The sequence below is a fragment of the Lutra lutra genome, chromosome 3 (genome assembly GCF_902655055.1).
Source record: "Lutra lutra chromosome 3, mLutLut1.2, whole genome shotgun sequence".
Classification (NCBI taxonomy): domain Eukaryota; kingdom Metazoa; phylum Chordata; class Mammalia; order Carnivora; family Mustelidae; genus Lutra; species Lutra lutra.
In genome coordinates this window covers 155,962,586-155,986,512 of record NC_062280.1, presented here as the reverse complement: position 1 = coordinate 155,986,512, position 23,927 = coordinate 155,962,586, and the positions used below count along the sequence as shown (strand labels likewise).

Here is a 23,927-nt window from a genome sequence, read left to right as displayed (position 1 = left end):
TGCCAAGGATCTCTACTAGTTATTTAAAGTGACACTCTCTGTGTGCCTGTCATCTCTACTAGTTATAAAGTGGTGTCTTATGTGTGCTATTTTAGGGAAAACCAGAACAAGCTTTCTCAAATTCTGGTCAGGGCATATATCAACTTCTAATGGGCCTGGAAGATGGAGGGCCAAAGACAGAGTCAGTTTTGTCAGCACTCTTACAAATGCAGAAAGAAGACATGGTACATATACTCAATGGAATACTACTCAGCCACAAAAAGAAGGGAGTCTTGCCTTTTGCAACAACATGGATGGGTCTTGAGTGTATTAAGTGAATTCAGTCACAGAGAAAGACACATACCATTCAATTTCACTTACATGTGGAATTTAAAAAACAAAACAAAACCAACTCATAGATGCAGACTGGTGGAAGCCAGCGGGGAGGGGGCTGAGGATAAGTGAATTGTAAGAATATGGTAAAAAAGCACAAACTTCCAGTCATGCAACAAACAAGTCATGGAGATATAATGTATGGGTTGGTGACTAAGTCAATAATATTGTATTGAATATTATGTAACTTTACATGGGGAAATTAGACTTAATTGTGGTGATCAATTCATAAGCATATACAAATATCAATTCATTATAATATATACCTGAAACTAATATAATATTATATGTCAATTGTACCTCAATAAAAAAAATTAAAGAAAGACTTGTGACATCCAGGTACCAAAAGTAATTCACCTACAAGAGAGAAAAATTAGATCTAGACTAATCTCAAATATCATCCAAGCACAATCAATGCCAGAAGATATTGAGTAACTTCTAAAATTTCTAGGAAAGACACTGACTCAGTATCTACCTAAGACAAAAGTATCCTTTAAGCTAGATAGAAAAAAGCAAACACTGAAAACATGCACTAATTCAGGGAAGAAAGTAAACATTAAAATAATTATCTAGATTTATCAGGAAATAAATCATTATCATGTCTTATAAAATGTGGATAAAACTGCGTGGTATGGTTTGGAATGATATTTGAAATATTACTTTCTCCTGCTTTATATTATTTGAGTTTATTTAAAATGAACATAGATCATATTAATAAAAAGCATGAAGTCTGTACTTTTCATGTACAAATAGTATGATCATATCTAGGTAAAATTTTAAAACAGTCAAAATTAATTTATACTTATGGAAATAAGTCATCATTTGATTGGATCCAAGACTGGGAGTTCCTTGCAAATGTGTAAAGGGGAGCTTTTCAGTCATGGAAATTTCTACTTTTTGACTTGGTCATCTTACAAAGATGCATAAATTTACCAAAACTCACAAAGCATTATATTGAAAACAGGTGCACCTTACCATAATTAAATTACACTTCAATAAAACTGACATATATTGCAATATGAGGAACTAATGGAAAATAGTCTGGGGGCACAGTGACTAGGCACATACAAAATACACACACTTACTTTTTCTACCTAGTGGCTATAATTATTTTCCTATTAAATGTATCAAATGAACAACAGAATTTTGATACTATAATTTAGGCAAAAGGTTAAACCCAAACTCCAAAATTTAAATGAACTCATCCTCTGTGATATACACAAAGATCTCCATGAAAAAATAGCCTTGAGTCAATTCTCATTTCCAGTAATGTGTGTGTGTGTGTGTGTGTGTGTGTGTATCTTTCCACAAAGTTTTTTTTTAGTTTTTTTATTTTAGGGGTGCCTGGGTGGCTCAGTTGGTTAAGTGTCTGCCTTTAGCTCAGGTCATGATCTCAGGGTCCTAGGACTGAGTCCCATGTCAGACTCCCTGCTCAGAAGGGAGTCTACTTGTCTATCTACCCCTACCGCCGTTCATGCTCTCTCTCTCAAATAAATAAAATCTTTTAAAAAATAGTTTTTTGTTTTAATTCCAGCATAGTTAACATACAGTATTATATTAATTTCAGGTGTACAATATAGCGATTCAGCAACTCTATGCATCATTACCCAGTGCTCATCATAAGTGCAGTCTTAATCCCCTTCACCTGTACTTCCTGAGTTGAGGTGACAGAGTCTGATTGAGAGTCTAAGGACACCAAAGGGGCGAGATCTCACAGGGTAAGGTATCAAAGAAGAAAAAGCTAAACACACAAAAACATCAGGAGGTCTTCATGGAATCCACCTCAAATATTCAGCACCTGTCTACAAGGAAACTACACAAACCTGGGACAAGAACCATCCTAAATGATTAGAGGGGGTAGTTAACAATGCTCAAAGAAGGCCAGTAATAATAATTCCTTTTCCACAACAGTGACACTTGCAAACATTATTATCATGGAACATTAGAAATGTTTAATCAGACGTGTTTTGCCCTAGCAGCAGGGGATAATTAGGCTCAGACTAAATATTGCTCTGGTCTAGCCCAACAAATCATAAAAGGATCAAACTATTTCCAAGAACCCTGATTGTATCCCAGAAAAAATTTTAAGAAGACTTATAGAAATACAAACATATCTAGAACTTGAGTTAAAATTCATAATGCTTGGCATCTAATCAAAGATTATGAGGCATACAAAGAGGGAGAAAAACATGACTCATAAAGAGGGAAAAGTCAATTAATAAATGGCCCCAGAAGTAACACAGATTAAGGATTAGCAGAAAGACATTAGAACAGTTATTGTAACTGTAATCACAAATTTAAGTAGAAACATGTAAAATATTTTTTAAAACCTTTCAAACTTCACTGATAAAATCTATCATGTCTGAGAAGAAAACTACTATAATGAATGAGATTAATATCAGATAGACTTTGAAGAAAAGATTAGTAAATCTGAAGATATTGTAAGAGAAATTTCCCATAATGAAATACACAGAGAGAAAAAGAATATTAAAAAGGGAAAAGAGGATGAATTAATGACCTCAAGTGGCCTAGGATACTTATAATCAAAGTCTCAGAAAGAAAAGAGGTATAAAGCTGAAAAGATACTTGCGATAATAATGACCGAAGGTTTTCCATTCTTCATTAAACCATAGAACCCATGATGCAAGTTCAACAAACCCCATGCACAACAAACATGAAGAAAAATGCCACAAGTCATAATAAGATGTTCAAAACCAGTAACAATGAGAAATTTTAAACACAGCAAGAGAACAAAGACACATTACGCAAAGAGGAACAAAACTAAGGATGGCAGAAGTTGTTTAATTGGAAACAATGCAAGAGAGAAGAAAGAGAAGCAATATTTAAAAGTGCAATTAAAAGAGAAATAAACTGTCCACAGCCAGTCTCTTCAACAAATGGTGTTGGGAAAACTGGACAGCAACATGCAAAAGAATTAAGTTAGACCACTTTCTTACACCATACACAACTAAATTCAAAATGGATTAAAGACATAAATATGACATAAAACCATCAGAATCCTAAAGGAGAACACAGGCAGTAACCTCTATGACAACAGCAACTTCTTACTAGAAATGTCTCCTGAGACAAGAACAACAAAGCAAAAACAAACTATTAGGAATTCAACAAAAATAAGAACTGATACAGTAAAGGATACAAACAACAAAACTAAAAGTTAGCCTACTGAATGGGAGAAGGTATTTGCTGATGGTACATCTGATACAGGATCAGTATCCAAAATATATAAAGAACTTATACAACTCAACACCCAAAGAAACCAATAACCCAATTTAAAAAGGGCATAATGTATTTAGAGACATGCTATTGAATAGTGATTATGAGCAAAGACCCTGCAGCCAGCTAGAGTTTGAATTCAGTTTCGTCATGACCTTGGGTAATTTACCAAGCCCACAGCGCCTCAGGCTCCTTATCTATAAATTAGGAATAATAATGACAGTACCCCATAGGTTTACTTTCAGGATTAAAATGAGTGAATGTAAGCATTTGGAACATTACTGGCATGTAATAAGTGCCATAGAAGTGCTACTATTGTGGGGTGCCTGGGTGGCTCAGTGGGTTAAAGACTCTGCCTTTGGCTCAGGTCATGATCCCAGGGTCCTGGGATTGAGTCCCACATCAGGCTCTCTGCTCAGCAGGGAGCCTGCTTCCCCCTCTTTCTCTACTTGTGATCTCCGTCTGTCAAATAACTAAATAAACAAATCTTTTAAAAAAAAAGTGTTGCTGTTGTTATTACCATTCATTTTTAAAGTGTTTACATTTTAAATTGTTAATGTAAATGTAAATGTAAAATTTTAAAATGTTTAAAAAAATATGTGTGTGTGTGTATATATATACATATATTTTTTTGTGTTATAAACAGCTTAAATTGCCCTTTAACAAAGTAATGTATATATAAATGAAATATTTATATATAAATATAATGAAATATATATAAATTATATATATGAAATACATATGAAATAAAATGAAATATATATATGAATATATATGAATGAAATATATATAAATATAAATGAAATATTTATATATATGAAATATAAATATAATATATGAAATGAAAATATACAAATGAAATATATATATAAATATAAATGAAATATTTATATATAATGAAATATAAATATAATATATGAAATGAAAATATACAAATGAAATATATATATAAATATAAATGAAATATTTATATATATGACTTTGTTAAATATATATGGATATATATATTTATATATGAAATGAAATGAAATATATATATAAATATAAATGAATATATATAAATATAAATGAAATATATATGAAATATATGTATATATTGAAATGAAATATATATATAAATATAAATGAAATATTTATATATATGACTTTGTTAAATATATATAAATGAAAATTTATTTAAATGAAATTTATTTAAATGAAAATTTATATATATACTTGTAATATAATATACAATATAATATAATATATAAATATTTATATATAAATATATATAAATGAAAAATATATAAATGAAATATTTATATAAATATAATGAAATATATATAAATTATATATATAAATGAAATATATACAAATATAAATGAAATATTTATATATATATTACTTTGTTAAAGGGGAATTTAAGCTGTTATATAACACACACACACACACACACACACACACACACACACACAATGGGTAGAAGACATGAATAGACATTTTCCAAAGAATACATACAGATTGCCAACAGATACATGAAAAAATACTCAATATCATTCGCCTTCAGGGAAATACAAATCAAACTACAATGTGACATCACCTCAAAGCTGTCAGAATGGCTAAAATTAACAACACAAGATATAACAGGTGAGGATATGGAGAAAGAGGAACTGTCCTGAACAGTTGGTGGAAATGCAAACTGGTGCAGCCACTCTGGAAAACAATATGGAGGGTCCTCAAAAACTTAAAAATAGAACTACCCTAAGATCCAGCAATGCACTACTATGTATTTACCTAAAGAATAAGAAAACACTAATTCAAAAGGATACTTCCACCCTGATGTTTATAAGGAGCATTATCTACAATGACCAAAGTATGGAGGCAGTCCAAATGTCCATTGACTGAAGAATGGATAAAGAGGTGATATTTATAGAAAAACAATCCAGAGCTCAGAAAAGAGGTACATCCAGCATTGGTGATTCAACAATGAAAGTCATACTGGAGAAAAGATGGCATGCTTCTCTATTTTGAAGATACATGGGGGACATGGTAAACAATAAAGGTGAAACGAAAGGTTCTTCTATCACAGAATCAGTTGCAAAGGAACGTGCATACTTGTGGCCCAGGTATGGGCCTCCAATGCTGGCAGCATCACACAATTCCTTGGTGCATTTGTTTAAAAAAAAACAAAACAACTATTTTGCTACCCCAAATAATTTTATATACATATATATTGTGTACACATCCACACATCCACACACAGTAATATTACTCAGTCATAAAAAAGAATGAAATCTTGTCATTTGTAATAACATGGATGGAGCTAGAGAGTATTATGCTAAATGAAATAAGTCAGAGAAAGACAAAAACTATATGATTTCACTTGCATGTGGAATTTGGGAAACAAATTAGCAATGGGACATATACTATATGTTCAATGTCTGTTAAATGAATAAGTGAGTGATTGAATAAACCGTGAAAAACAAATTAGTCTTAATGTTCTTTCCCAGAAACAGCATTTGTTTTCTTTATATTTTTTTTCTGCTAAAATCTTTGTCATGCTATTTCTTATGTATTTTTAAAAATGTCAATCTACCAACCAGAAGCTGACCAGATGTTCCAGCATATAGCACAGATCTTATGAATATAACATATCTTTTTATGAACAAATGAATGAGGAGGAAAGAAATGAAGGAATAAAAGTTGATAAAATATTTCATATGCTAGTGTTTATAACAAATTATCTATTCACCATTATTGATAAAGAGACACCTTTGTCACTCAACAGCATTTTCTTCTAGTTGGAGATAAGTTCTGGGATTTAGACAGTGTCTAAATTTGTGCATTTTGGAGCAAATATAATAGAAATTAACAATAATGACCTCCATAATCCAGAGAAAAATGTAAATTTTTTTTAAAGATTTTATTTATTTATTTGACAGAGAGAGTGATCACAAGTAGGCAGAGAGACAGGCAGAGAGAGGGAGGGAAGCAGGCTCCCCGCTGAGCAGAGAGCCCAATATGGGGCTCGATCCCAGGACCCTGAGATCATGACCTGAGCTGAAGGCAGAGGCTTAACCCACAGAGCCGCCCAGGTGCCCCGAAAAATGTAAATTTTTTAGTTTCCAAACTTTTCTGCATATCATTTTTAAAACTACATGTCAAATTGTAACACCATTTTATAAGTAAAACAACTTAGTTAATTGCTGATTTTTTTAAAAAGCAGTTTTTCTGGAGTCACTGGATTTAAATAATTTGTCAAAAAATTGCCAACATACTCATTTCAATTTTTTTTATTATGTTCAGTTAGCCAGCATATACTGTATTGTAAGATTTTGCTGTAGTGTTCAGTGATTCATTAATTGCATATAACACCCTTGCTCATCCCAACAAGTGCTCTCCTTAATAACCATCACCTGGTCACCCCATTCCCACACCCTCTTTCCTTCTGTAGCCCTCAGTTTGTTCCCCAGAGTCCAGAGTCCCTCATAGTTTGTCTCCATCTCTGATTTCTTCCCATTCAGTTTTCCCTCTGTTGACCTGTGGTTCTCTGCTCTATTCCTTATGTTCCACATGAGTGAAACCATCAAATGGCAGGTATTCATCCTTTCTGATGGCTGAGTAATGTTCCATTATATATATGTACCACATCTTTATCCATTGGTCTGTTGAAGGGAATCTCAATTCTTTCCACAGTTTGGCTATTGCGGGCACAGCTGCTATGAATACTGGGGTACAGGTACTCTTTCTTTTCACGACATCTGTATCTTTAGGATAAATGCCTAGTAGTGCAATTGCTAGATCATAGTGTAGCTCTATTCTTAACCTCTTGAGGAAACTCCATATAATTTTCATTGTGGCTGTACCAGCTTACATTCCCAACAACCATGTAAAAGTTTTCCCCTTTCTCCCTATCTTCGTCAACATTTGCTGTTTCCTGTCTTATTAATATTAGCCATTCTGACTGTTGTGAGATGGTTATCTCATTGTGGTTTTGATTTTTATTTCCCTGATGGCTAGTGATGATGGACATTTTCTCACATGTCTGTTAGCCATTAGAATGTTCATTTGAGAAGTGTCTGTTCATGTCTTCTGCCCATTTCTTGACTGGATTATTTGGGTTTTGGGTGTTGAGTTTGATAAGTTCTTTATAGATTTTGGTATCAGCCATTTATCCAAAATGTCATTTGAAAATATCTTCCCCCATTCCGTGGATTGCTGCCTAGTTTTGTTGGCTGTTTCCTTTGTTGTGCAGAAGCTTTAAATCTTACGAAGTCCCGAAGTTCATTTTGCTTTTGTTTCCCTTGCTTTTGGAGATGTGTCTTGAAAGAAGTTGCTGTGGCCTATGTCAAAGAGATTACTACCTGTGTTCTCCTCTAGGATGTTGATGGATTCCTGTCTCACACTGAGGTCTTTCATCCATTTTGAGTTTATCTTTGTGTATGGTATAAGAGAATGGTCTAGTTTCATTCTTTTGCATATGGTTGTCCAGGTTCCCCAGCACCATTTATTGAAGAGACTGTCTTTTTTCCATTGGATGTTCTTTCCTGCTTTGTGAAAGATTAGTTGACCATAGAGTTGAGCATCCATTTCTGGAGTCTTTATTCTATTCCATTGATCTATGTTCCTGTTTTGGTGTCAGTACCATACTGTCTTGATGACTATTGCTTTGTAATATAGCTTCAAGTCAGGCACTGTGATGCCCCTGGCTTTGGTTTTCTATTTCAAGGTTTCCCTGGCAATTTGGAGTCTCCTGTGGTTCCATACAAATTTTAGGATTGTTTGTTCCAGCTCTGTGAAAAAATATCTGTGGGTCTATCCAACAAGAAGAGCTAACAATGGTAAGTATCTATGCCCCCAATATTGGAGCAGCCAATTATTAAAACCAATTAATAAACAAAATAAAGAAACATAGAGATTGTAATATATTAATAGTAGAATTCAACACTCCACTCACAGCAATGGACAGATCATTTAAGGAGAAGATCAACAAAGAAACAAGACCTTTGAAAGGCACATTGGACCAGATGGACTTTGTAGATAAATACAGAACATTCCACCTTAAAACAACAGAATATTCATTCTTCTCAAGTGCACATGGGACTTTCTCCAGAACAGACCATGTACTGGATCACAAATCAGGTCTCAACTGATAGTAAAAGATTGAGATTATCCCCTGAATATTTTTGAACCACACTGCTATGCAACTGGAACAAGAAGAAATTTGGAAGGAACTCAAACACTTGGAAGTTAAAGAGCATCTTGCTAAGGAATGATTGGTTCAACCAGGAAGTTAAAGAAGAAATTAAACAAGTCATGGAAACTAATGAGAATGAAAACACATCGATCCAAAACCTATGGTATACTGCAAAGGTGGTCCTAAGAGGGAAATATATAGCTACCCAAGCCTCTCTCCCAAATGCACAAGCTAACCTTATACCTAAAGGAGCTGAAGAAACAACAGCAAATAAGACCTAACCAAGTAGAAGAAGAGAAATTAATGAAGATTAGAGTAGCAATCAATGAAATAGAAACTAGAAGAACAGTAAAACATCAGTGAAACTAGAAGCTGGTTCTTTGAAAGAATTAATAAGATTGGTATTATTCAGAAGAAAAGTGAAAGGACCCAAATTAATGAAATCATGAATGAAAGAGGAGAGATCATGACTAACACCAAGGAAATAGAAACAATTATCAGAAATTATTACCAGCAACTATATGCCAACCAATTAAGCAATCCAGAACAAATGGAGGCATTCTTAGAAACTATTAAGACTGAAACAGGAAGAAATAGACAATCTGAACAGACCAATAAACAGCAAGGAAATTTAAGCAGTAATCAAAAACCTCCCAAAAAACAAGAGTCCAGGGTGACATGGCTTCCTAGGGGAATTTTTCCAAACTTTTAAGGAAGAAGTAATACCTATCCTACTGAAGCTGTTCCAAAAGATAGAAATAGAAGGAAAACTTCCAAACTGGTTCTATGAGGCCAGCATCATCCTGATCTGAAAACCAGACAAAGTTTCTCCCATCAAAAAGGAGAATTACAGGCCAATAACCCTGATGAACATGGATGCCAAAATACTCAACAAAATTCTAGCCAATGGGATCCAACACTACATTAAATGGATATTCACCACAACCAAGTGAGATTTATCCCTGGGATACAAGGGTGATTCAACATTTGCAAATCAATCAATGAGAAGAGGGGGGAGTGGCAGAGGTAGAAGGAGAAGGAGGCTCCTCACTGAGCAAGGAGCCCAATGTGGGGCTCAATCCCAGGACCCTGCGACTATGACCTGAGTCAAAGGCAGATGCTTAACCAACTGAGCCACCCAGATGCCTCCAATCTTGAGGTATATTTGGGTTAAAAATGTGAACATCTGTTTTTTTCTCATTTATGTTTCAGAAAAAAAGAAAAAAGAAAAGCTTGGTAAATCTCATCAGACAACATTTCAAAGAAACTCACTGGCATCTATTTCCTAAGTAAGGGCTGGAAATCTTGGTCATCTCCACAGTATTTACTCACCTTGTCTAAACCACTTGTGCACAGATTCACACTATGAGGTTTGGAAGTTCCAAACCAAATGGACAGATTGTAGGTCCTGTAGTTAACTTGTATATGTGTATCTGCAGGCTTCTGAGCACTCAGCTATTTCTGGGTCATTATCACTTTGGCTGGAGGCGTATTTCTTGGCCAGAAGTGACTAAATTACATATTGTCATCTTTAATGAACTTGTTCTTAGTCATTCACCACCCCTTTTTCACTTGCCATTTATGTTACCAGAACAAGTATGCTTTGTAAGCCGCATCCAAATTTTATTTTTGGAAGTGCTTTAAAAAGGAAAATTCTTGGCTGAAGCATCATTGGAGTAAGGATATATTTTAATCTTTTTATGTGGGGGATGTCTATATTGGAGACTCTCTAAGTTTTAAAGATGAGATCACTGAAATTTCAAATAATCTAGGATTCTGAATGCATCTACGGCTTAAAATACATGTTTGCAAGGAAAACAGAGGTGAGATATGTAAGTGCTGGTTGAAATATAGATAAAGGAAAGCTTTCATAAGGAAACAGCTTGTCCTGAAAATTTTAAGATTTGATTATTCACTGTCTCATCTCATGCTTCATTACTGTACATGTTAGTATTTTCTATCTCTAGCATTTTTCATCAACACTGGCTTTCACATAAGAAGGTTACTTTTGAAGACTTTAATATTGCCAATTTGGTTATAGCCAACTCTAATAAATATAAATTCAAAGTTATGAGCACAGTGTGGTGGTGAAAAAGGCTGTGGTGTCTGAATACTTGATTTTTCTTGGGCTACATCACATGCTAACTTTATGATGTAGAGCAACTTGCTTAGTTCTTCTGTATCTCCATGGTTTCATTTCCTTTTATTTTTTCAAGTTTTTAGTTAAATTCCAGTTAGTTAACATACAGAGTAATATTAGTTTCAGGTGTAGAATTTAGTGGTTCTTCACTTACATACAACACCCAGTACTCATCATAAGTGCTTTCTTTAATCCCCATCACCCATTTAACCCATTCCCCCCACCCCCTGCCTCCCACCTCCCTTACAGAAAACCTTGGTTTGTTCTCTATGTTTAAAAGTCTCTCTTAATGTTTGCCCCTCTTTTTTCCCCCCATGTTCATCTGACATGTTTCTCAAATTCTACATATGAGTGAGCTCATGGTATTTGTCTTTCTCTGACTTATTTTGCTTAGCATAATACTCTCTAGCTCAATCCATACTGTTGCAAATGGCAAGATTTCTTTCTTTTTGATGGCTGAGAAACATTCCATTATACACACACACACACACACACACACACACACACACACAGACATACATACACACCATTTCTTCTTTATCCACTCATCAGTTGATGGACATCTGGGCTACTTCCATAATTTGGTCATTGCTATAAATACTGGGGTGCATGTGCCCCTTTGAATAAGTATTTTTGTATCATTTGGGTAAATACTAAGTAGTGCAATTGCTGGATCTTAGGGTAATTCTATTTTTAACTTTTTGAGAAACCTCCATACTGATTTTCAGAGTGGCTGAAAACCAGTTTGCATTCCCACCAACATTGGAAGAGGGTTCCCCTTTCTCCACAACCTCCCCTATACGAGTTGTTTCTTGTGTTGTTAATTTTAGTCATTCTGAGAAGTGTGAGGTGGTATCTCATTATAATTTTGATTTGTATTTCCCTGATGATAAGTGATGTTGAGCATCTTTCATGTATCTGTTGGCCATCTGTATGTTTTCTTTGGAAAAATGTCTACTCATGTCCTTTGCCTGTTTTTAATTGGGTTATTGGCTTTTTGGGTGTTGAAACTGGTGAGTTCTTCACATATTTTGAATTTAACCCTTTATTAGATATGTCATCTACAAATATCTTCTCCCATTCCAAAGGTTGCCTTTTAGTTTTGTTGATTGTTTCCTTCACTGTGCAGCAGTTTTTATCTGGATGAAGTCCCAATAGTTCAATTTTGCTTTTGTTTCCCTTACCTCAGAAGACACATCTAGTAAAAAGTTGCTATAGCCAATGTCAAAGAAGTTACTGCCTATGCATGGCTTCATTCCCAAACTGTAATGATAGGGATATGTAAACATGATATGTAAACATAGGCTGTTTTGGGGCATCTGGATAGTGCAGTCAGTTGACCATCCAACTGTTGGTTTCAGCTCAGGTCATGATCTTAGGCGCATGAGATCAAGCCCCGTACTGGACTCTGGGCTCGGTGTAGAGCTTGCTTGAGATTCTCTCTTCCTTTTCCTCTGTCCCTACTCAATCTCTCTCTCTCTCTCTCAAATAAATAAATAAATAAATCTTAAAAAAATAATGGGCTGTTTTGAGGTTAAATGAGATCACGCTATGCTTTGCAAGAGTAAACATTCAAATATCAATATTACTGATAGTACTGCAAATAACTTCAGTGGGTCTCTGCTTCACTCTTGTCTGTCTACAATCTGTGCTTCTCACAGCAGCAGGAGAAATATGTTTAAGTATTAAAACAAAATAAGGTCACCATTGTGCTTGAACTCTTCAGGAGCTTCCTATACATTTAGAATAAATTCCAAACCCCTTAACAAGGCTTAAAAGGTCATGGTGATCTGTCCCCAGACTGCTTTTCTGGACCTGTTTCCTAATGTTAGTGCTCTGGCCACAATGGCCTTCTTGCTTCTATAGCACACCAAAGTCTTCTTGACATAGCACTTTGCGTGAGCACTTCTCTTAGAGCGCAGGATAGTGCATGGTTCATACTTTATTTTCCTTTGGGCCTCAATTCTGGTGTTAGCAAAATCTTCTTTAACCATTATATTGCCCTGGATTCTTTTATTTGTAGAATTCAACCCTAAATAAAATTACTTTATTTATCCATTTACTACTTGTTCTTTCTCTCAGTAAACTAAAAGGCTCACAGCTATAGGGACATTTTCTGTCTTATTTTCTATTATCTCCAAAGCCACAACTGTACTTGATAAATATTTGCTTAATGACTATATAATTATAGCTTGGCTCAAAGGTGATACAATTTATGATAATTTGGCCAAAACCCACATTAGAGTAAAAAATCTCTATTGCAGGAGGAAATGATTTGTAGGTTAGGAGTGTTTTATTTCATTTAAATTTTATAATCCCTTTCTGTCATGGTTATGCAAACCATGGGAGGTTTGTGACTTGTTTTTTTTAAACCACATACGATCATTTAAGTCTCAAAAACCAAGTTCCAAGTCGAGAATTGTGTGAATATTCATAAAGGTTACAAGATAACAGAATTTTTATGAAGAATAGCCTATATACCATCCAAAAGACTTGACTTCTGACAAGTTTTCCTAAACAAAACTTTCTTCTCCTATATTCTTCTCATCCAGAATCCATACTCTGACTCAATGTTCTCAAGAGATTTTGCAGATTTGCTGCTCCTTCCTTTTACTTTTTCTAATCTTGAACACTACTTTAATCAATTATGATATTAGATGAAACAGAGGACACATTCAAAGTTGGGTAATGTGAGGAAAGATTAGTAGGGGAATTATTTCCTAAAGAGAAGCGGGTAGGAGGGCTGGTACATATTCTGTTTCTGGGCCTTCACAACCCACTGATCTTAGAGTGACCAGAATTCAGAGTTAAGTGCTTGAAGAGGGAAGCCAGACCACAGCTGGCATGAGGGGAATTTAACCATCTGGTTGCATACTAGCAAGCAGGGAGCCAGGCAATCAACAGCCAATTTCATTTCTCCCAACCTGCAGACATCTTTTGCTGGTGCCTCCCACTGACCCACAAAGGCAGTCCATATGAGTAATCTGTCCCTGCCCTCCTCCAACAGGGAGGATGTTGAGAAGGGAAAGCTGACTTTAAATTATGAAGAGAAGATGGGCAGCACCTCTCTATATAGTTTGTCCTCACTCTATAGTTTGTGACCCACCCATAACAAATTTGAAAGGATTAAACCCAAACCTAGCAGTTTTGCTACAGAAGTCCTTCCTGAGACCTCTTGTGTGCTCTGAATGCTACATGTGGCCTGTACTTCCACTCTCCACTTCTCAGACTGTCAGTGTCTCCTCCTCAGTTTTGTCCTTTAAGCTGGAACACATGCTAACCTCAACCCAGAGAGAATGAAACAGTAGCAAGGGCAGTACACCTTAAAGGACCTCTATATTTTCTCTTCCAAACTCTTCACAGAAGTAAACTACTCCTGTTGTTCCCTTTGTGTTATCATCTTCTCTCTCCTTTAATCTACCATACCAATATGCTTCCACTAAATCTTCAAACATCCACTACAATTATTTAAAGTTCAGCCTACCTCTAAACAAATTACATTATCTTCAACTTTCCATCCTTTTCCTCTGTCTCCAAAGTCACTGTCATCTGTAGGGTTCCACTCTTTACTACCTTTCTATGTGTTGTTTTAGTTTTATTCTAACTCTAAAGAGTTTAAGTCTTCTTACTTAATCTCTCTATTCAATCCCTAATTTATTTAATACCATGACTTCAAATACTTTTACTTATGATTTTGTACATTGACAATGCCTCTATTTTTACCCAACTAAATAATTATTTCCTTCCACTTGATCCACTTTCAAACCTGTTTTACCTATCTTGGTTATACTTTGGCTATCTTTCTTCTAATATCATGGGAGAGAAAAATAATCTCATTATTTATTCTACCAAATCAATTGGTAGGTAAGTCCTCCTACATTTTTTTTAAAGATTTTATTTATTTATTTGACAGACAGAGATCACAAGTAGGCAGAGAGGCAGGCAGAGAGAGAGGAAGGGAAGCAGTTTCCCCGCTGAGCAGAGAGCCGGATGCGGGGCTCGATCCAGGACCCTGAGATCATGACCCGAGCTGAAGGCAGAAGCTTTAATCCACTGAGCCACCCAGGCGCCCCCTACATTTTCTTTTGTACTACCTCTACTATCAACTTATATCAACATCACCCTATTAGAGTTAAGCCTTAATACTTCTTGACTAGACTGCTGAGGCTATCAATTATACTTTCTTCCCTTTAAAGTCTTCCCTAACCAGCCACCGTTCTCAGCACAGGCCAGAACCATCTTATAAAAATCACAGAACTTATAAGGTAATTGCCCTGAGGAGAAATTTTCAGTGGAGCTTCCACTGCATTCTGAATAACTGATTCCAATACTAATGCATATAAGCAATTTCCCAGAGAGCCTTTAGTCATCTAGTTAATGTTTTTTTTAATTTAACACTAAAAATTCCAAAGAATAAAACTTAATTCATCAGTTAAAATGCAAATATTACAAAAATTTTACTAAGTCACTGAGGAAAAAAAATTTCTTTTGAAATGATTTAGCCTGTTGTTTTAGTTGTCTTCATGACTCACTTTCTGATTTTTTGCTAGATGTGGATGAGGGAGAAAAGCACTAAAATTTACATGGCTTTGTGATAATTTCCAATTAAAATATTTACACTCTTGCTGTTAATTAATTTTATCTCTTTTTACAATTCCATATCTATTTAAGTTCATGGAAAGATGCAGCCTTCCAACTAGACTGAGGAATTTAACTATAGAATTAGGTCTTACTTTTTTTGTATTATGGATGATGTTGATTAAAAGGATAATAGGAAATGACTATAATTTTGATATTAGTTATATATAATAGAAGTATCCTTATAAGAGCTTTACAGAAAAGAATCCAAGTACTTCATGCAGAATTAACTGTACTTCTAGAAAAAAAATTTTACATTATTTCAAAATGAAACATGAGAGTACAACAGTAAAATGTAGTGGGAGATTATATGAAAAGACATTTGAAACAATCTATGTTAAGGGGAAGGGTCTGAGCATCACATCTAGCACAGCCCAGAAGGTCACCAGTCAGGAGCAGGCAAAACAGTCTCAGGAAGGAACTCCAGGAGACTAGCCACCACAGAGTCAGGCAGCCAAGGAGAAGCAAACACATGTTCTGTAGATGCTGGCAGTGAGAACATCACCTCCCAGGAGGGGATCTGGTAGATTAAAGTGCCATTTCTATGGGCAACTTTACCTGACCCCAGGATCTGAGGCATACAAATTTATTAGCTCATTTTATTCTCCAAGCACACTCAGAGCCTGTCCACTAAAAGACAAAGAGACTGGCTGCTGCAGGACTAGCCTAGGGTACAACAAGGACTTGGCTCTGAGGCCCCTAAGTTTTTGCTCACAGAATGTCCAAGAAGCCCTCCAAGAGCCCCTCTGCCCCTCTGCCAGATGTCACCCTGAAGCCAGCTATGGAAACTGCAGAACGAGGACAGCAAAGGCCAGTACCATGTCCACCACCAAGATCATCCTGTCAGCACTGGGGACCTGCATACTTATCAACTTGCTACATTTCCCCTGCTTCTTCCAGCAGAACAAGAGCCAGGCATACTGCCTGCAGGAGCAGGTGGAGAATGATGAGCTGAAGGCAGAGGATCAGCCAATCTAACAGCCAGGTGCACAAGCTTCAGAAAAAGCTGGAGTCACCTTCCGCCCCTAGCTGCAACCCCCCCAAGATGAACTCAATTGTGGCACCACCATCCTGGATGCAGGTTATCTGGATGCCAGATCCACCAGGACCTACCCAATGCTACAAACTTCTAGTACCTAGAAGAGGTACACATCTCCCATGTAGTTCAGTCCCTGTAGAAATTCTGGTTTGACACCTTCCACCCTGACACATAAATCATACACAGGGAGTATAGCTTCATCCACCTGAAGCCCAACACCAACAAGGTGGCGTTAGCACTCAGAACTCAGGTATTGTAGAGGTAGAGGGCAAAGTGTACCAGCAGGAGCTGTGCATGGTGTCCCACTCCATTCCCCAGGCTATCTTTGCCAAGGAGCCCTATGTGGGTCAGATTACCTGAAAATTCAGACTGAAGTCAAACTTGAACAGTTTCCATGGCAATCACTACACAGTCCATGACTCAGCATCTTCATACTAACTACAAGAAGGTGACATCCTGATGCAGAGTAGAACTTTGTCCTAGGTGGGGCCTGGTCATCTGTGTGTCATGACACTTCAGCTTCTAAGTCCATGCTCCACAGCAGTCGGGCGTGTGACCAGCCTTCTTCATGGAATCAAGAGTATTGCTACTTGAACCTGTAAAGGTATAGAAAAAAACAACAGAAACTTATTTAAAAAAAAAAAGGGGGGCGGGGAGAAGGGACTCCATACAGATAAATGATTTAAATGTTTTTATTATTAGGATGAAATTTATAATGTATAAAACTAATTACTTACATGTGTATTACTACAAATATTATTTTAAGTTTCTAACCATGATTTAATACTGCTATACAGGTCTTGAAGCAAGAATTTGGCTAATAACCATGTTCATTAGCATTTCTGAATAATAAAATCCTTGAAAATTAAGTCTTTTTACCTTCACATAATTGTTCTTAGAATTATTTTATGAATCAAAAAACATATTAATTTTGGGGGCGCCTGGGTGGCTCAGTGGGTTAAGCCACTGTCTTCGGCTCAGGTCATGATCCCAGGTCCTGGGTTCGAGCCCCACATCGGGCTTTCTGCTCAGCAGGGAGCCTGCTTCCTCCTCTCTCTCTGCCTGCCTCTCTGCCTACTTGTGATTTATCTCTGTCAAATAAATAAATAAATAAATCCTTAAAAAAACATATTAATTTAATACAGAATCATGATATTAAATTGTATTTTATAACAACTGTAAGATCAGAATAACACTAACATACTTTGAACTAGTTGCATTGTGATCAAGAAAACATAATGTAAATCATCATGAAAAGTAGTCTGCTTAATGTCAAGATAATATAAAAATGAAGCAATTATTAATCTAAAATAGTCATTCAGACATGAATGTCTAAAAGTATCTGGTGAGGACTGAAATATCTGATGCTCTAATTGCTAGGAAATATATTTTTACCTTATTATTTTGTTACCTGATCCTTCAGCCTACCACTAGAGCATGCTCCATTAGCTAATTAGACTAGTTGAAATAAAAGACTAAATATGATCTTGATTAAGAACATTCAAAAAGGTTTTTAATTAAAAAAAAATACGAAGTTAAAAAAATTTAGCCATGTTCAGCTAGCTGAAAATAACTGAATGTCAACTGGCCAAAACCTATTGCCAAGTATATATATATATATATTTTTTTTTTCAGTTTTAGGAGTGTTAATAGTAGGTTTTAGTGTGTTATTAACTTCCAAGCTCAATAATAAGCACTCATCAGTATTCTCCTAACCTTTTCAGAATGAATTGCATAGGACTTACCGTGAACTCCAGTGTTAATGTGACCATCTAGTAACAGAGGTCAAATTTCAATAAGATGGTATCTCCCATATAACAATATAAAATATCAGTGACAGTAGTGTTTTAAGTTTTTAAAACATTTTCAGGTCCTTTATTTTCTTTTTCTAGTAAATGAATTTGTGAAATAGGGAGATCAGATATTTTTCTTCCAACTAACTAAAGGAAGAAAATAATTTATAAGGAAGTTAACTGGCTTACTAAAATGCATACAGATATATACAGATACATATGCAAAATCAGAAGGCTAGGCTCCTTGACATCCTGTGCTTCTTTGCAGTGATCAACAAAACCTGATGGGCAGTGGGCACATTCTCTCAAAAAACATTTTGTCATCATTGTTATCTCCAGAAACTGCTCCACTGATAGGCTCAAGACAACCCCATTTCTATTTCTGTTAGCATGGTGATACCTAATTAATAGCTAGCCATCTTTCCATTCTTTCTTTTTTTCTTTTCTTTTTTTCAACAGAAACCATTCAAACTATGTCCTCTCCTCCTACTTCCCTAAAGGGAGAAAAGAATGTCATCAATGGCGATAGGCAGCTGTGGAAGCAACACCTAAAGCCAGCTTCATGCTCAAGAGAGAACACTGAACATCCTCCTTGTGGTCCTTTCTTTAAAATAGACATCTTTCAAAGATATCTGAACAGCATGACCCTCACCTCTTTAACAGTCCATTCACAGCACTTCAGTGATATCACCTTTCCTAAAAGGGACTCTACCCAGATCCTTCTGTTTCTCTGGAATGATGGTCACAGCAACTCTAATATATTCATCTAGAACCTAGGAAATCCTGGATTGCCCAATAAATGGTTGGATTAGCTCACATAAATAACATGATTGCTGATAACACTGCTTAGAGATTTAGGTTCAAATAAACTCACCTCACCTCCCTACTTTATCTTAATAAATACATCTTAAAGAACACCAAACAAAGGTTAAAAAACAGGCTGTTCATAAGCTCAATCAAAAAGGACACAGTGATAACAGGCCTACCCCAATAAACAGGGAAAAGTTCAAATAAACAATCTGACCTTACACCTATGGAACTACAAAAAGAACAAACAAAACCCAAGATGAGTAGAAGGAAGGAAATAAAGATCAGAGCAGAAATAAATCACATGGATATTTAAAAAATAGAAAAAAAATCAATGAAATCAAGAGCTGGTTCTTTGAGAAGATAAAATTGATAAACCCTTAGCCAGACACATCAGGAAAAAAGGAGAAAGAACTCAAGTAAAAAAAGTCAGAAGTGAAAAAGAAGTAACAACTGACACCACAGAAATATAAAGAATTATAAGAGAATACTACAAAAAAAATTATGCCAACAAATTAGACAATCTAGAAGAAATAAATTCCTAGAAACAGGAAGAAATAGAAAATCTGAACAGAATGATTACTAGTAATGAAATTGAATCAGTAATCAAAACTACCAAAAAATCTAAGTCCAGAACCAGATAAATTTACAGGTGAACTCTACCAAACATTTAAAGACAAATTAATAGGACTACCTGGGTGGTTCAGTGGGTTAAGCTTCTGCTTTCGGCTCAGGTCATGATCCCAGGGTCCTGGGATTGAGCCCCACATCTGGCTCTCTACTCAGCAGGGGGTCTGCTTCCTCCTCCCCCTCTGCCTGCTTCTCTGCCTACTTGTGAATTCTCTCTCTTTAAATATTTTTTAAAAAAGACAAATTAATATCCATTCTACTCAACGCATTCCAAAAAACAGAAGAGAAAGAAAAGCTGCCAAATGTACTCTCTAGGGCCAACATTACCTTGAAACCAAAGCCAGACAAAGACACCACAAAAAAAAGAAAAATACTGGGCAATATCCCTGATGAATATATATGCAAAAATACTCAACCAAATATTAGCAACCCACATTCAATAATACATTAAAAGGATCATTCATCATGATCAAGTGAGAATTATTGCAGGGATGCTAATATGGTTCGATTTTTGCAAGTCAATCAATGTGATACACAACAGCAACAAAACAAATAATAAAAATCGTGATCACCTCAATAAATGCGGAAAAAGCATTTGAGAAGATTCAACATCTATTCATGATAAAAACTCTCAACAAAGTACGTTTAGAGAGAACATATCTCAACATAATAAAGGCCACAGCTAACATCATACTCAATGTTGAAAAACTGACAACTCTCCCTTTAAGATCAAGAACAAGACAAAAATATCCATTCTTGTCACTTTTATTCAACATCGTACTTGGAAGTATTAGCCCACAGCAATAAGGCAAGAATAAGAAATAAAAGGCAACCACATTGGTAAGGAAAACGTTAAATTGTCACTATTTACAGATGACATGATACTATACATAAAAAACATTGATGACTCCACCAAAAAACTATTAGGAGTAATAAATAAATCCAGTTAATATGCAAGATATAAAATTAATACCCAGAAATCGGTAGCATTTCTAGATACTGATAACAAAGTAGCAAAAAGAGAAATTAAGAAAACAATTCCACTTACTATTGCACCAAAAAGAATAAAATACCTTGGAATAAATTTACCCAAGGGAAAAAAAAAATTTACCCAAGGAGATGAAAGATATGTACTCTGAAATCTATAAAACACTGATGAGAGAAACTGAAGACAACACAAACAAATGGAAAAATATTCCATGCTCATGGACTGGAAAAACTGATATTAAAATGTCCATACTACCCAAAGCAATCTACAGATTTAATGCAATCCCTATCAAAATACCAATAGTATTTTTCATAGAACCAGAACAAATACTACAATGGGACTACAAAAGACTCTGAATAGCCAAAATAATCTTAAGAAAGAAGAACAAAGGGAGGTATCATAATTCCAGATTTCAAGATATACTACAAAGCTGTATTAATCAACACAATATACTGGCACACACAAAAAAGACTCATAATCAGTAAAACAGAAAAGAAAGCCCAGCAAAAAACAAAAACAAAAACACACTTATACAGCCAATTAATCTATTAATCTTGGTAAAGAACCAAGAATATACAATAGGGAAAAAAAAAGTTTCTTCAACAAATGGTACTGGGAAAACTGAACAGCATGTGCAAAAGAATGAAACTGGTCCACTTTCTTATACCATACATAAAAATAAACTCAAAATGGATTAGAGACCTAAATGTGAGACCTAAAACCATAAAAATCCTAGAAGAGAACACAGGCTGTAATTTCTATGATATCAGCCGTAGAGACATTTTTAAAATATGTCTCCCAGAAAAGGGAAATAAAGGCAGAAAGAAACTATTGGGACTCTACCACAATAAAAAGCTTTTGCACAGTGAAGGAAACCATCAACAAAACAAAAGGCAACCTACTGAATGGGAGAAGACGTTTGCAAATGATATATCAGATAAGGGGTTAATATCCAAAATACAGAAAGAACTTATAACTCAACAACAAAAAATAAACAATATGTTAAAAAAATGGACTGAGGACCTCAAGAGAGGTTTTTCCAAAGACATATAAATGATCAACAGACACATGAAAAAATGCTCATCATCATTAATTATCAGGAAAATGCAAATCAAAACCACATTGAGATACCACCCACACTTGTTAGAATGGCTAAAATAAAAAAGATAAGAAATAAAAAGAGTTGGCAAGAATGTGGAGAAAAAAGAACGACTCATACACTGTTAGTGGGAATGTATACTCGTATAGCTACTGTGGAAAATACTATGGAGTTTCCTTAAAAAAAAAAATTAAAAATAAAAATACCAAGTGATCAAATAATTCTACTACTGGATATTTGCTAAAAGAAAAAAAACCCACTAATTTAAAAAGACGGATGCACCCATATGTTTATTGCAAAATTATTTATAATAGCCAAGATATGGAAGCAATCTTAAGTGTCTAATAAGGAAAGGGGCACATACACATACACACACGAGCGCATGCATTCACGCACAATGGAAGATTATGTAAACATAAAAAAGGATGAGATTGTGTCACTTGAAAGAACATGGATGGCTCTAGAAGGTATTATGCTATGTGAAATAATTCAGACAGAGAAAGACAAATATCATATGATTTCAATTATATGTGGGATCTAAAAAGTAAAACAAATGAATAAACAAACAAACAAAAAGCAGAATCAAACCTATAAATACAGAGAATACACTGTCAGGCTGACAGAGGGGATGACGATGAGGGGGTGGTCAAAATGGGTGAAGGGGAGTAGGAGGTACAGGCTTCCAGTTATGGAATGAATTAGTCATGGGAATGAAGGTATAGCATAGGGAAATATAGTCAATGATATTGTAGTAGTGTTGTATAGTGACAGAGAGTAGGTACACCTTTGGCACACCAAAAAAAAAAAAGTAAAATGTAAAAAATAAATGATAAGGAATAATTTCACAGAACTCATCATTGGAAGAACAGGATCCAGACAAGTAGTAAAACATCAATCGATCACTCCCTTTGTGTTTCTGTATCCTCCTGGAACCTCACATTCTCTTTTGTTCTTTCTCTGAGTGCATTTACTTCGTTTTTCTGAAGATCTACTTTTCCACTTATTGCACACAGCCTATTACAACTCTCATAAAACCATAAAATTAATTCATGGTTTGTGATGATAGCTGGCTTAAATTTTCCCATTATGTCACCCAGTTTTCATGTCTCAGTTTTGCTTAATGAAAGAAAATCCGATGACTGCAACTTGTGTTGAGCCAGTTGTTTCACAGCCCCACTCCCTCCAGCCATATCCAGAGTTGCACGACCGTGTCATAATAGATCAGGCTTCCTCTTCTGGGCATTTGACGAGCTGGTTGTCTCTTATGAAAACTGACTCAGTATCTCTAGAATATTAGCTTTTGAAATCAGCAAAGATGTTTTAAAGGGCTAGAATACTGTTAATTAGGGTCTAGAGAAACAATGATTCCAATATTTTTCCAGTTATAAATTGGTATATTTTCTTGAAGAAAGAAGTGCATCATTATCCTTAAAAGTAACCATACATATTGAGTCAGAAATTTACTTCTAATAATTTGTGTTAAGAAAAAAGGTAGAGGTGAGCAGCTATATATATATATATATATATAGATATATATATATAATGATATTTATAGTAATTAAAAGCTAGAAAGAACCTAAAAGTGCAAGGACAGAGAAACTGTTAAAAAGCATTTAAAAAGTATCTCAGTATGTGGAATACTATGTGGATTAAAACAATAATATAAAGGAATATTTAATGATAGATGAAATGCTATTTAAGTTAAATGCTAAAAGTATATTTAAGATAAATTGAAGTATCTTTAAGGACAAATTTGTAAATGAGTAAATAAATGAAGAACGGGAGACACACAGTAAGCACCTAATAAGGATTAGAACTTACCCCCGTTGGTTTTGTGAATGTACGTGAACACACAGATGTGCATGCACAGATATAAATGTAGAGTTCAGACCATTTTTTTTACTTCCCAAATCACCAATCCCTTCAATTAGCAAGTGGAATGTGATAAATCCTTAATTCTGATACAGCTCTGTCTTGCGTGGTATATTAATCCTCTCAACATTTTTGCCCA

General features: G+C 35.2%; 2 pseudogenes; one reads left to right on the top strand and one right to left on the bottom strand.

Moving 5' to 3' along the window:
- The first annotated feature begins 16,293 nt into the window (after positions 1-16,293).
- Positions 16,294-17,059, top strand: LOC125095640 (peroxynitrite isomerase THAP4-like; annotated as a pseudogene).
- Positions 17,060-18,853: 1,794 nt separating this feature from the next.
- Positions 18,854-19,059, bottom strand: LOC125096504 (uncharacterized; annotated as a pseudogene).
- Positions 19,060-23,927: the final 4,868 nt, after the last annotated feature.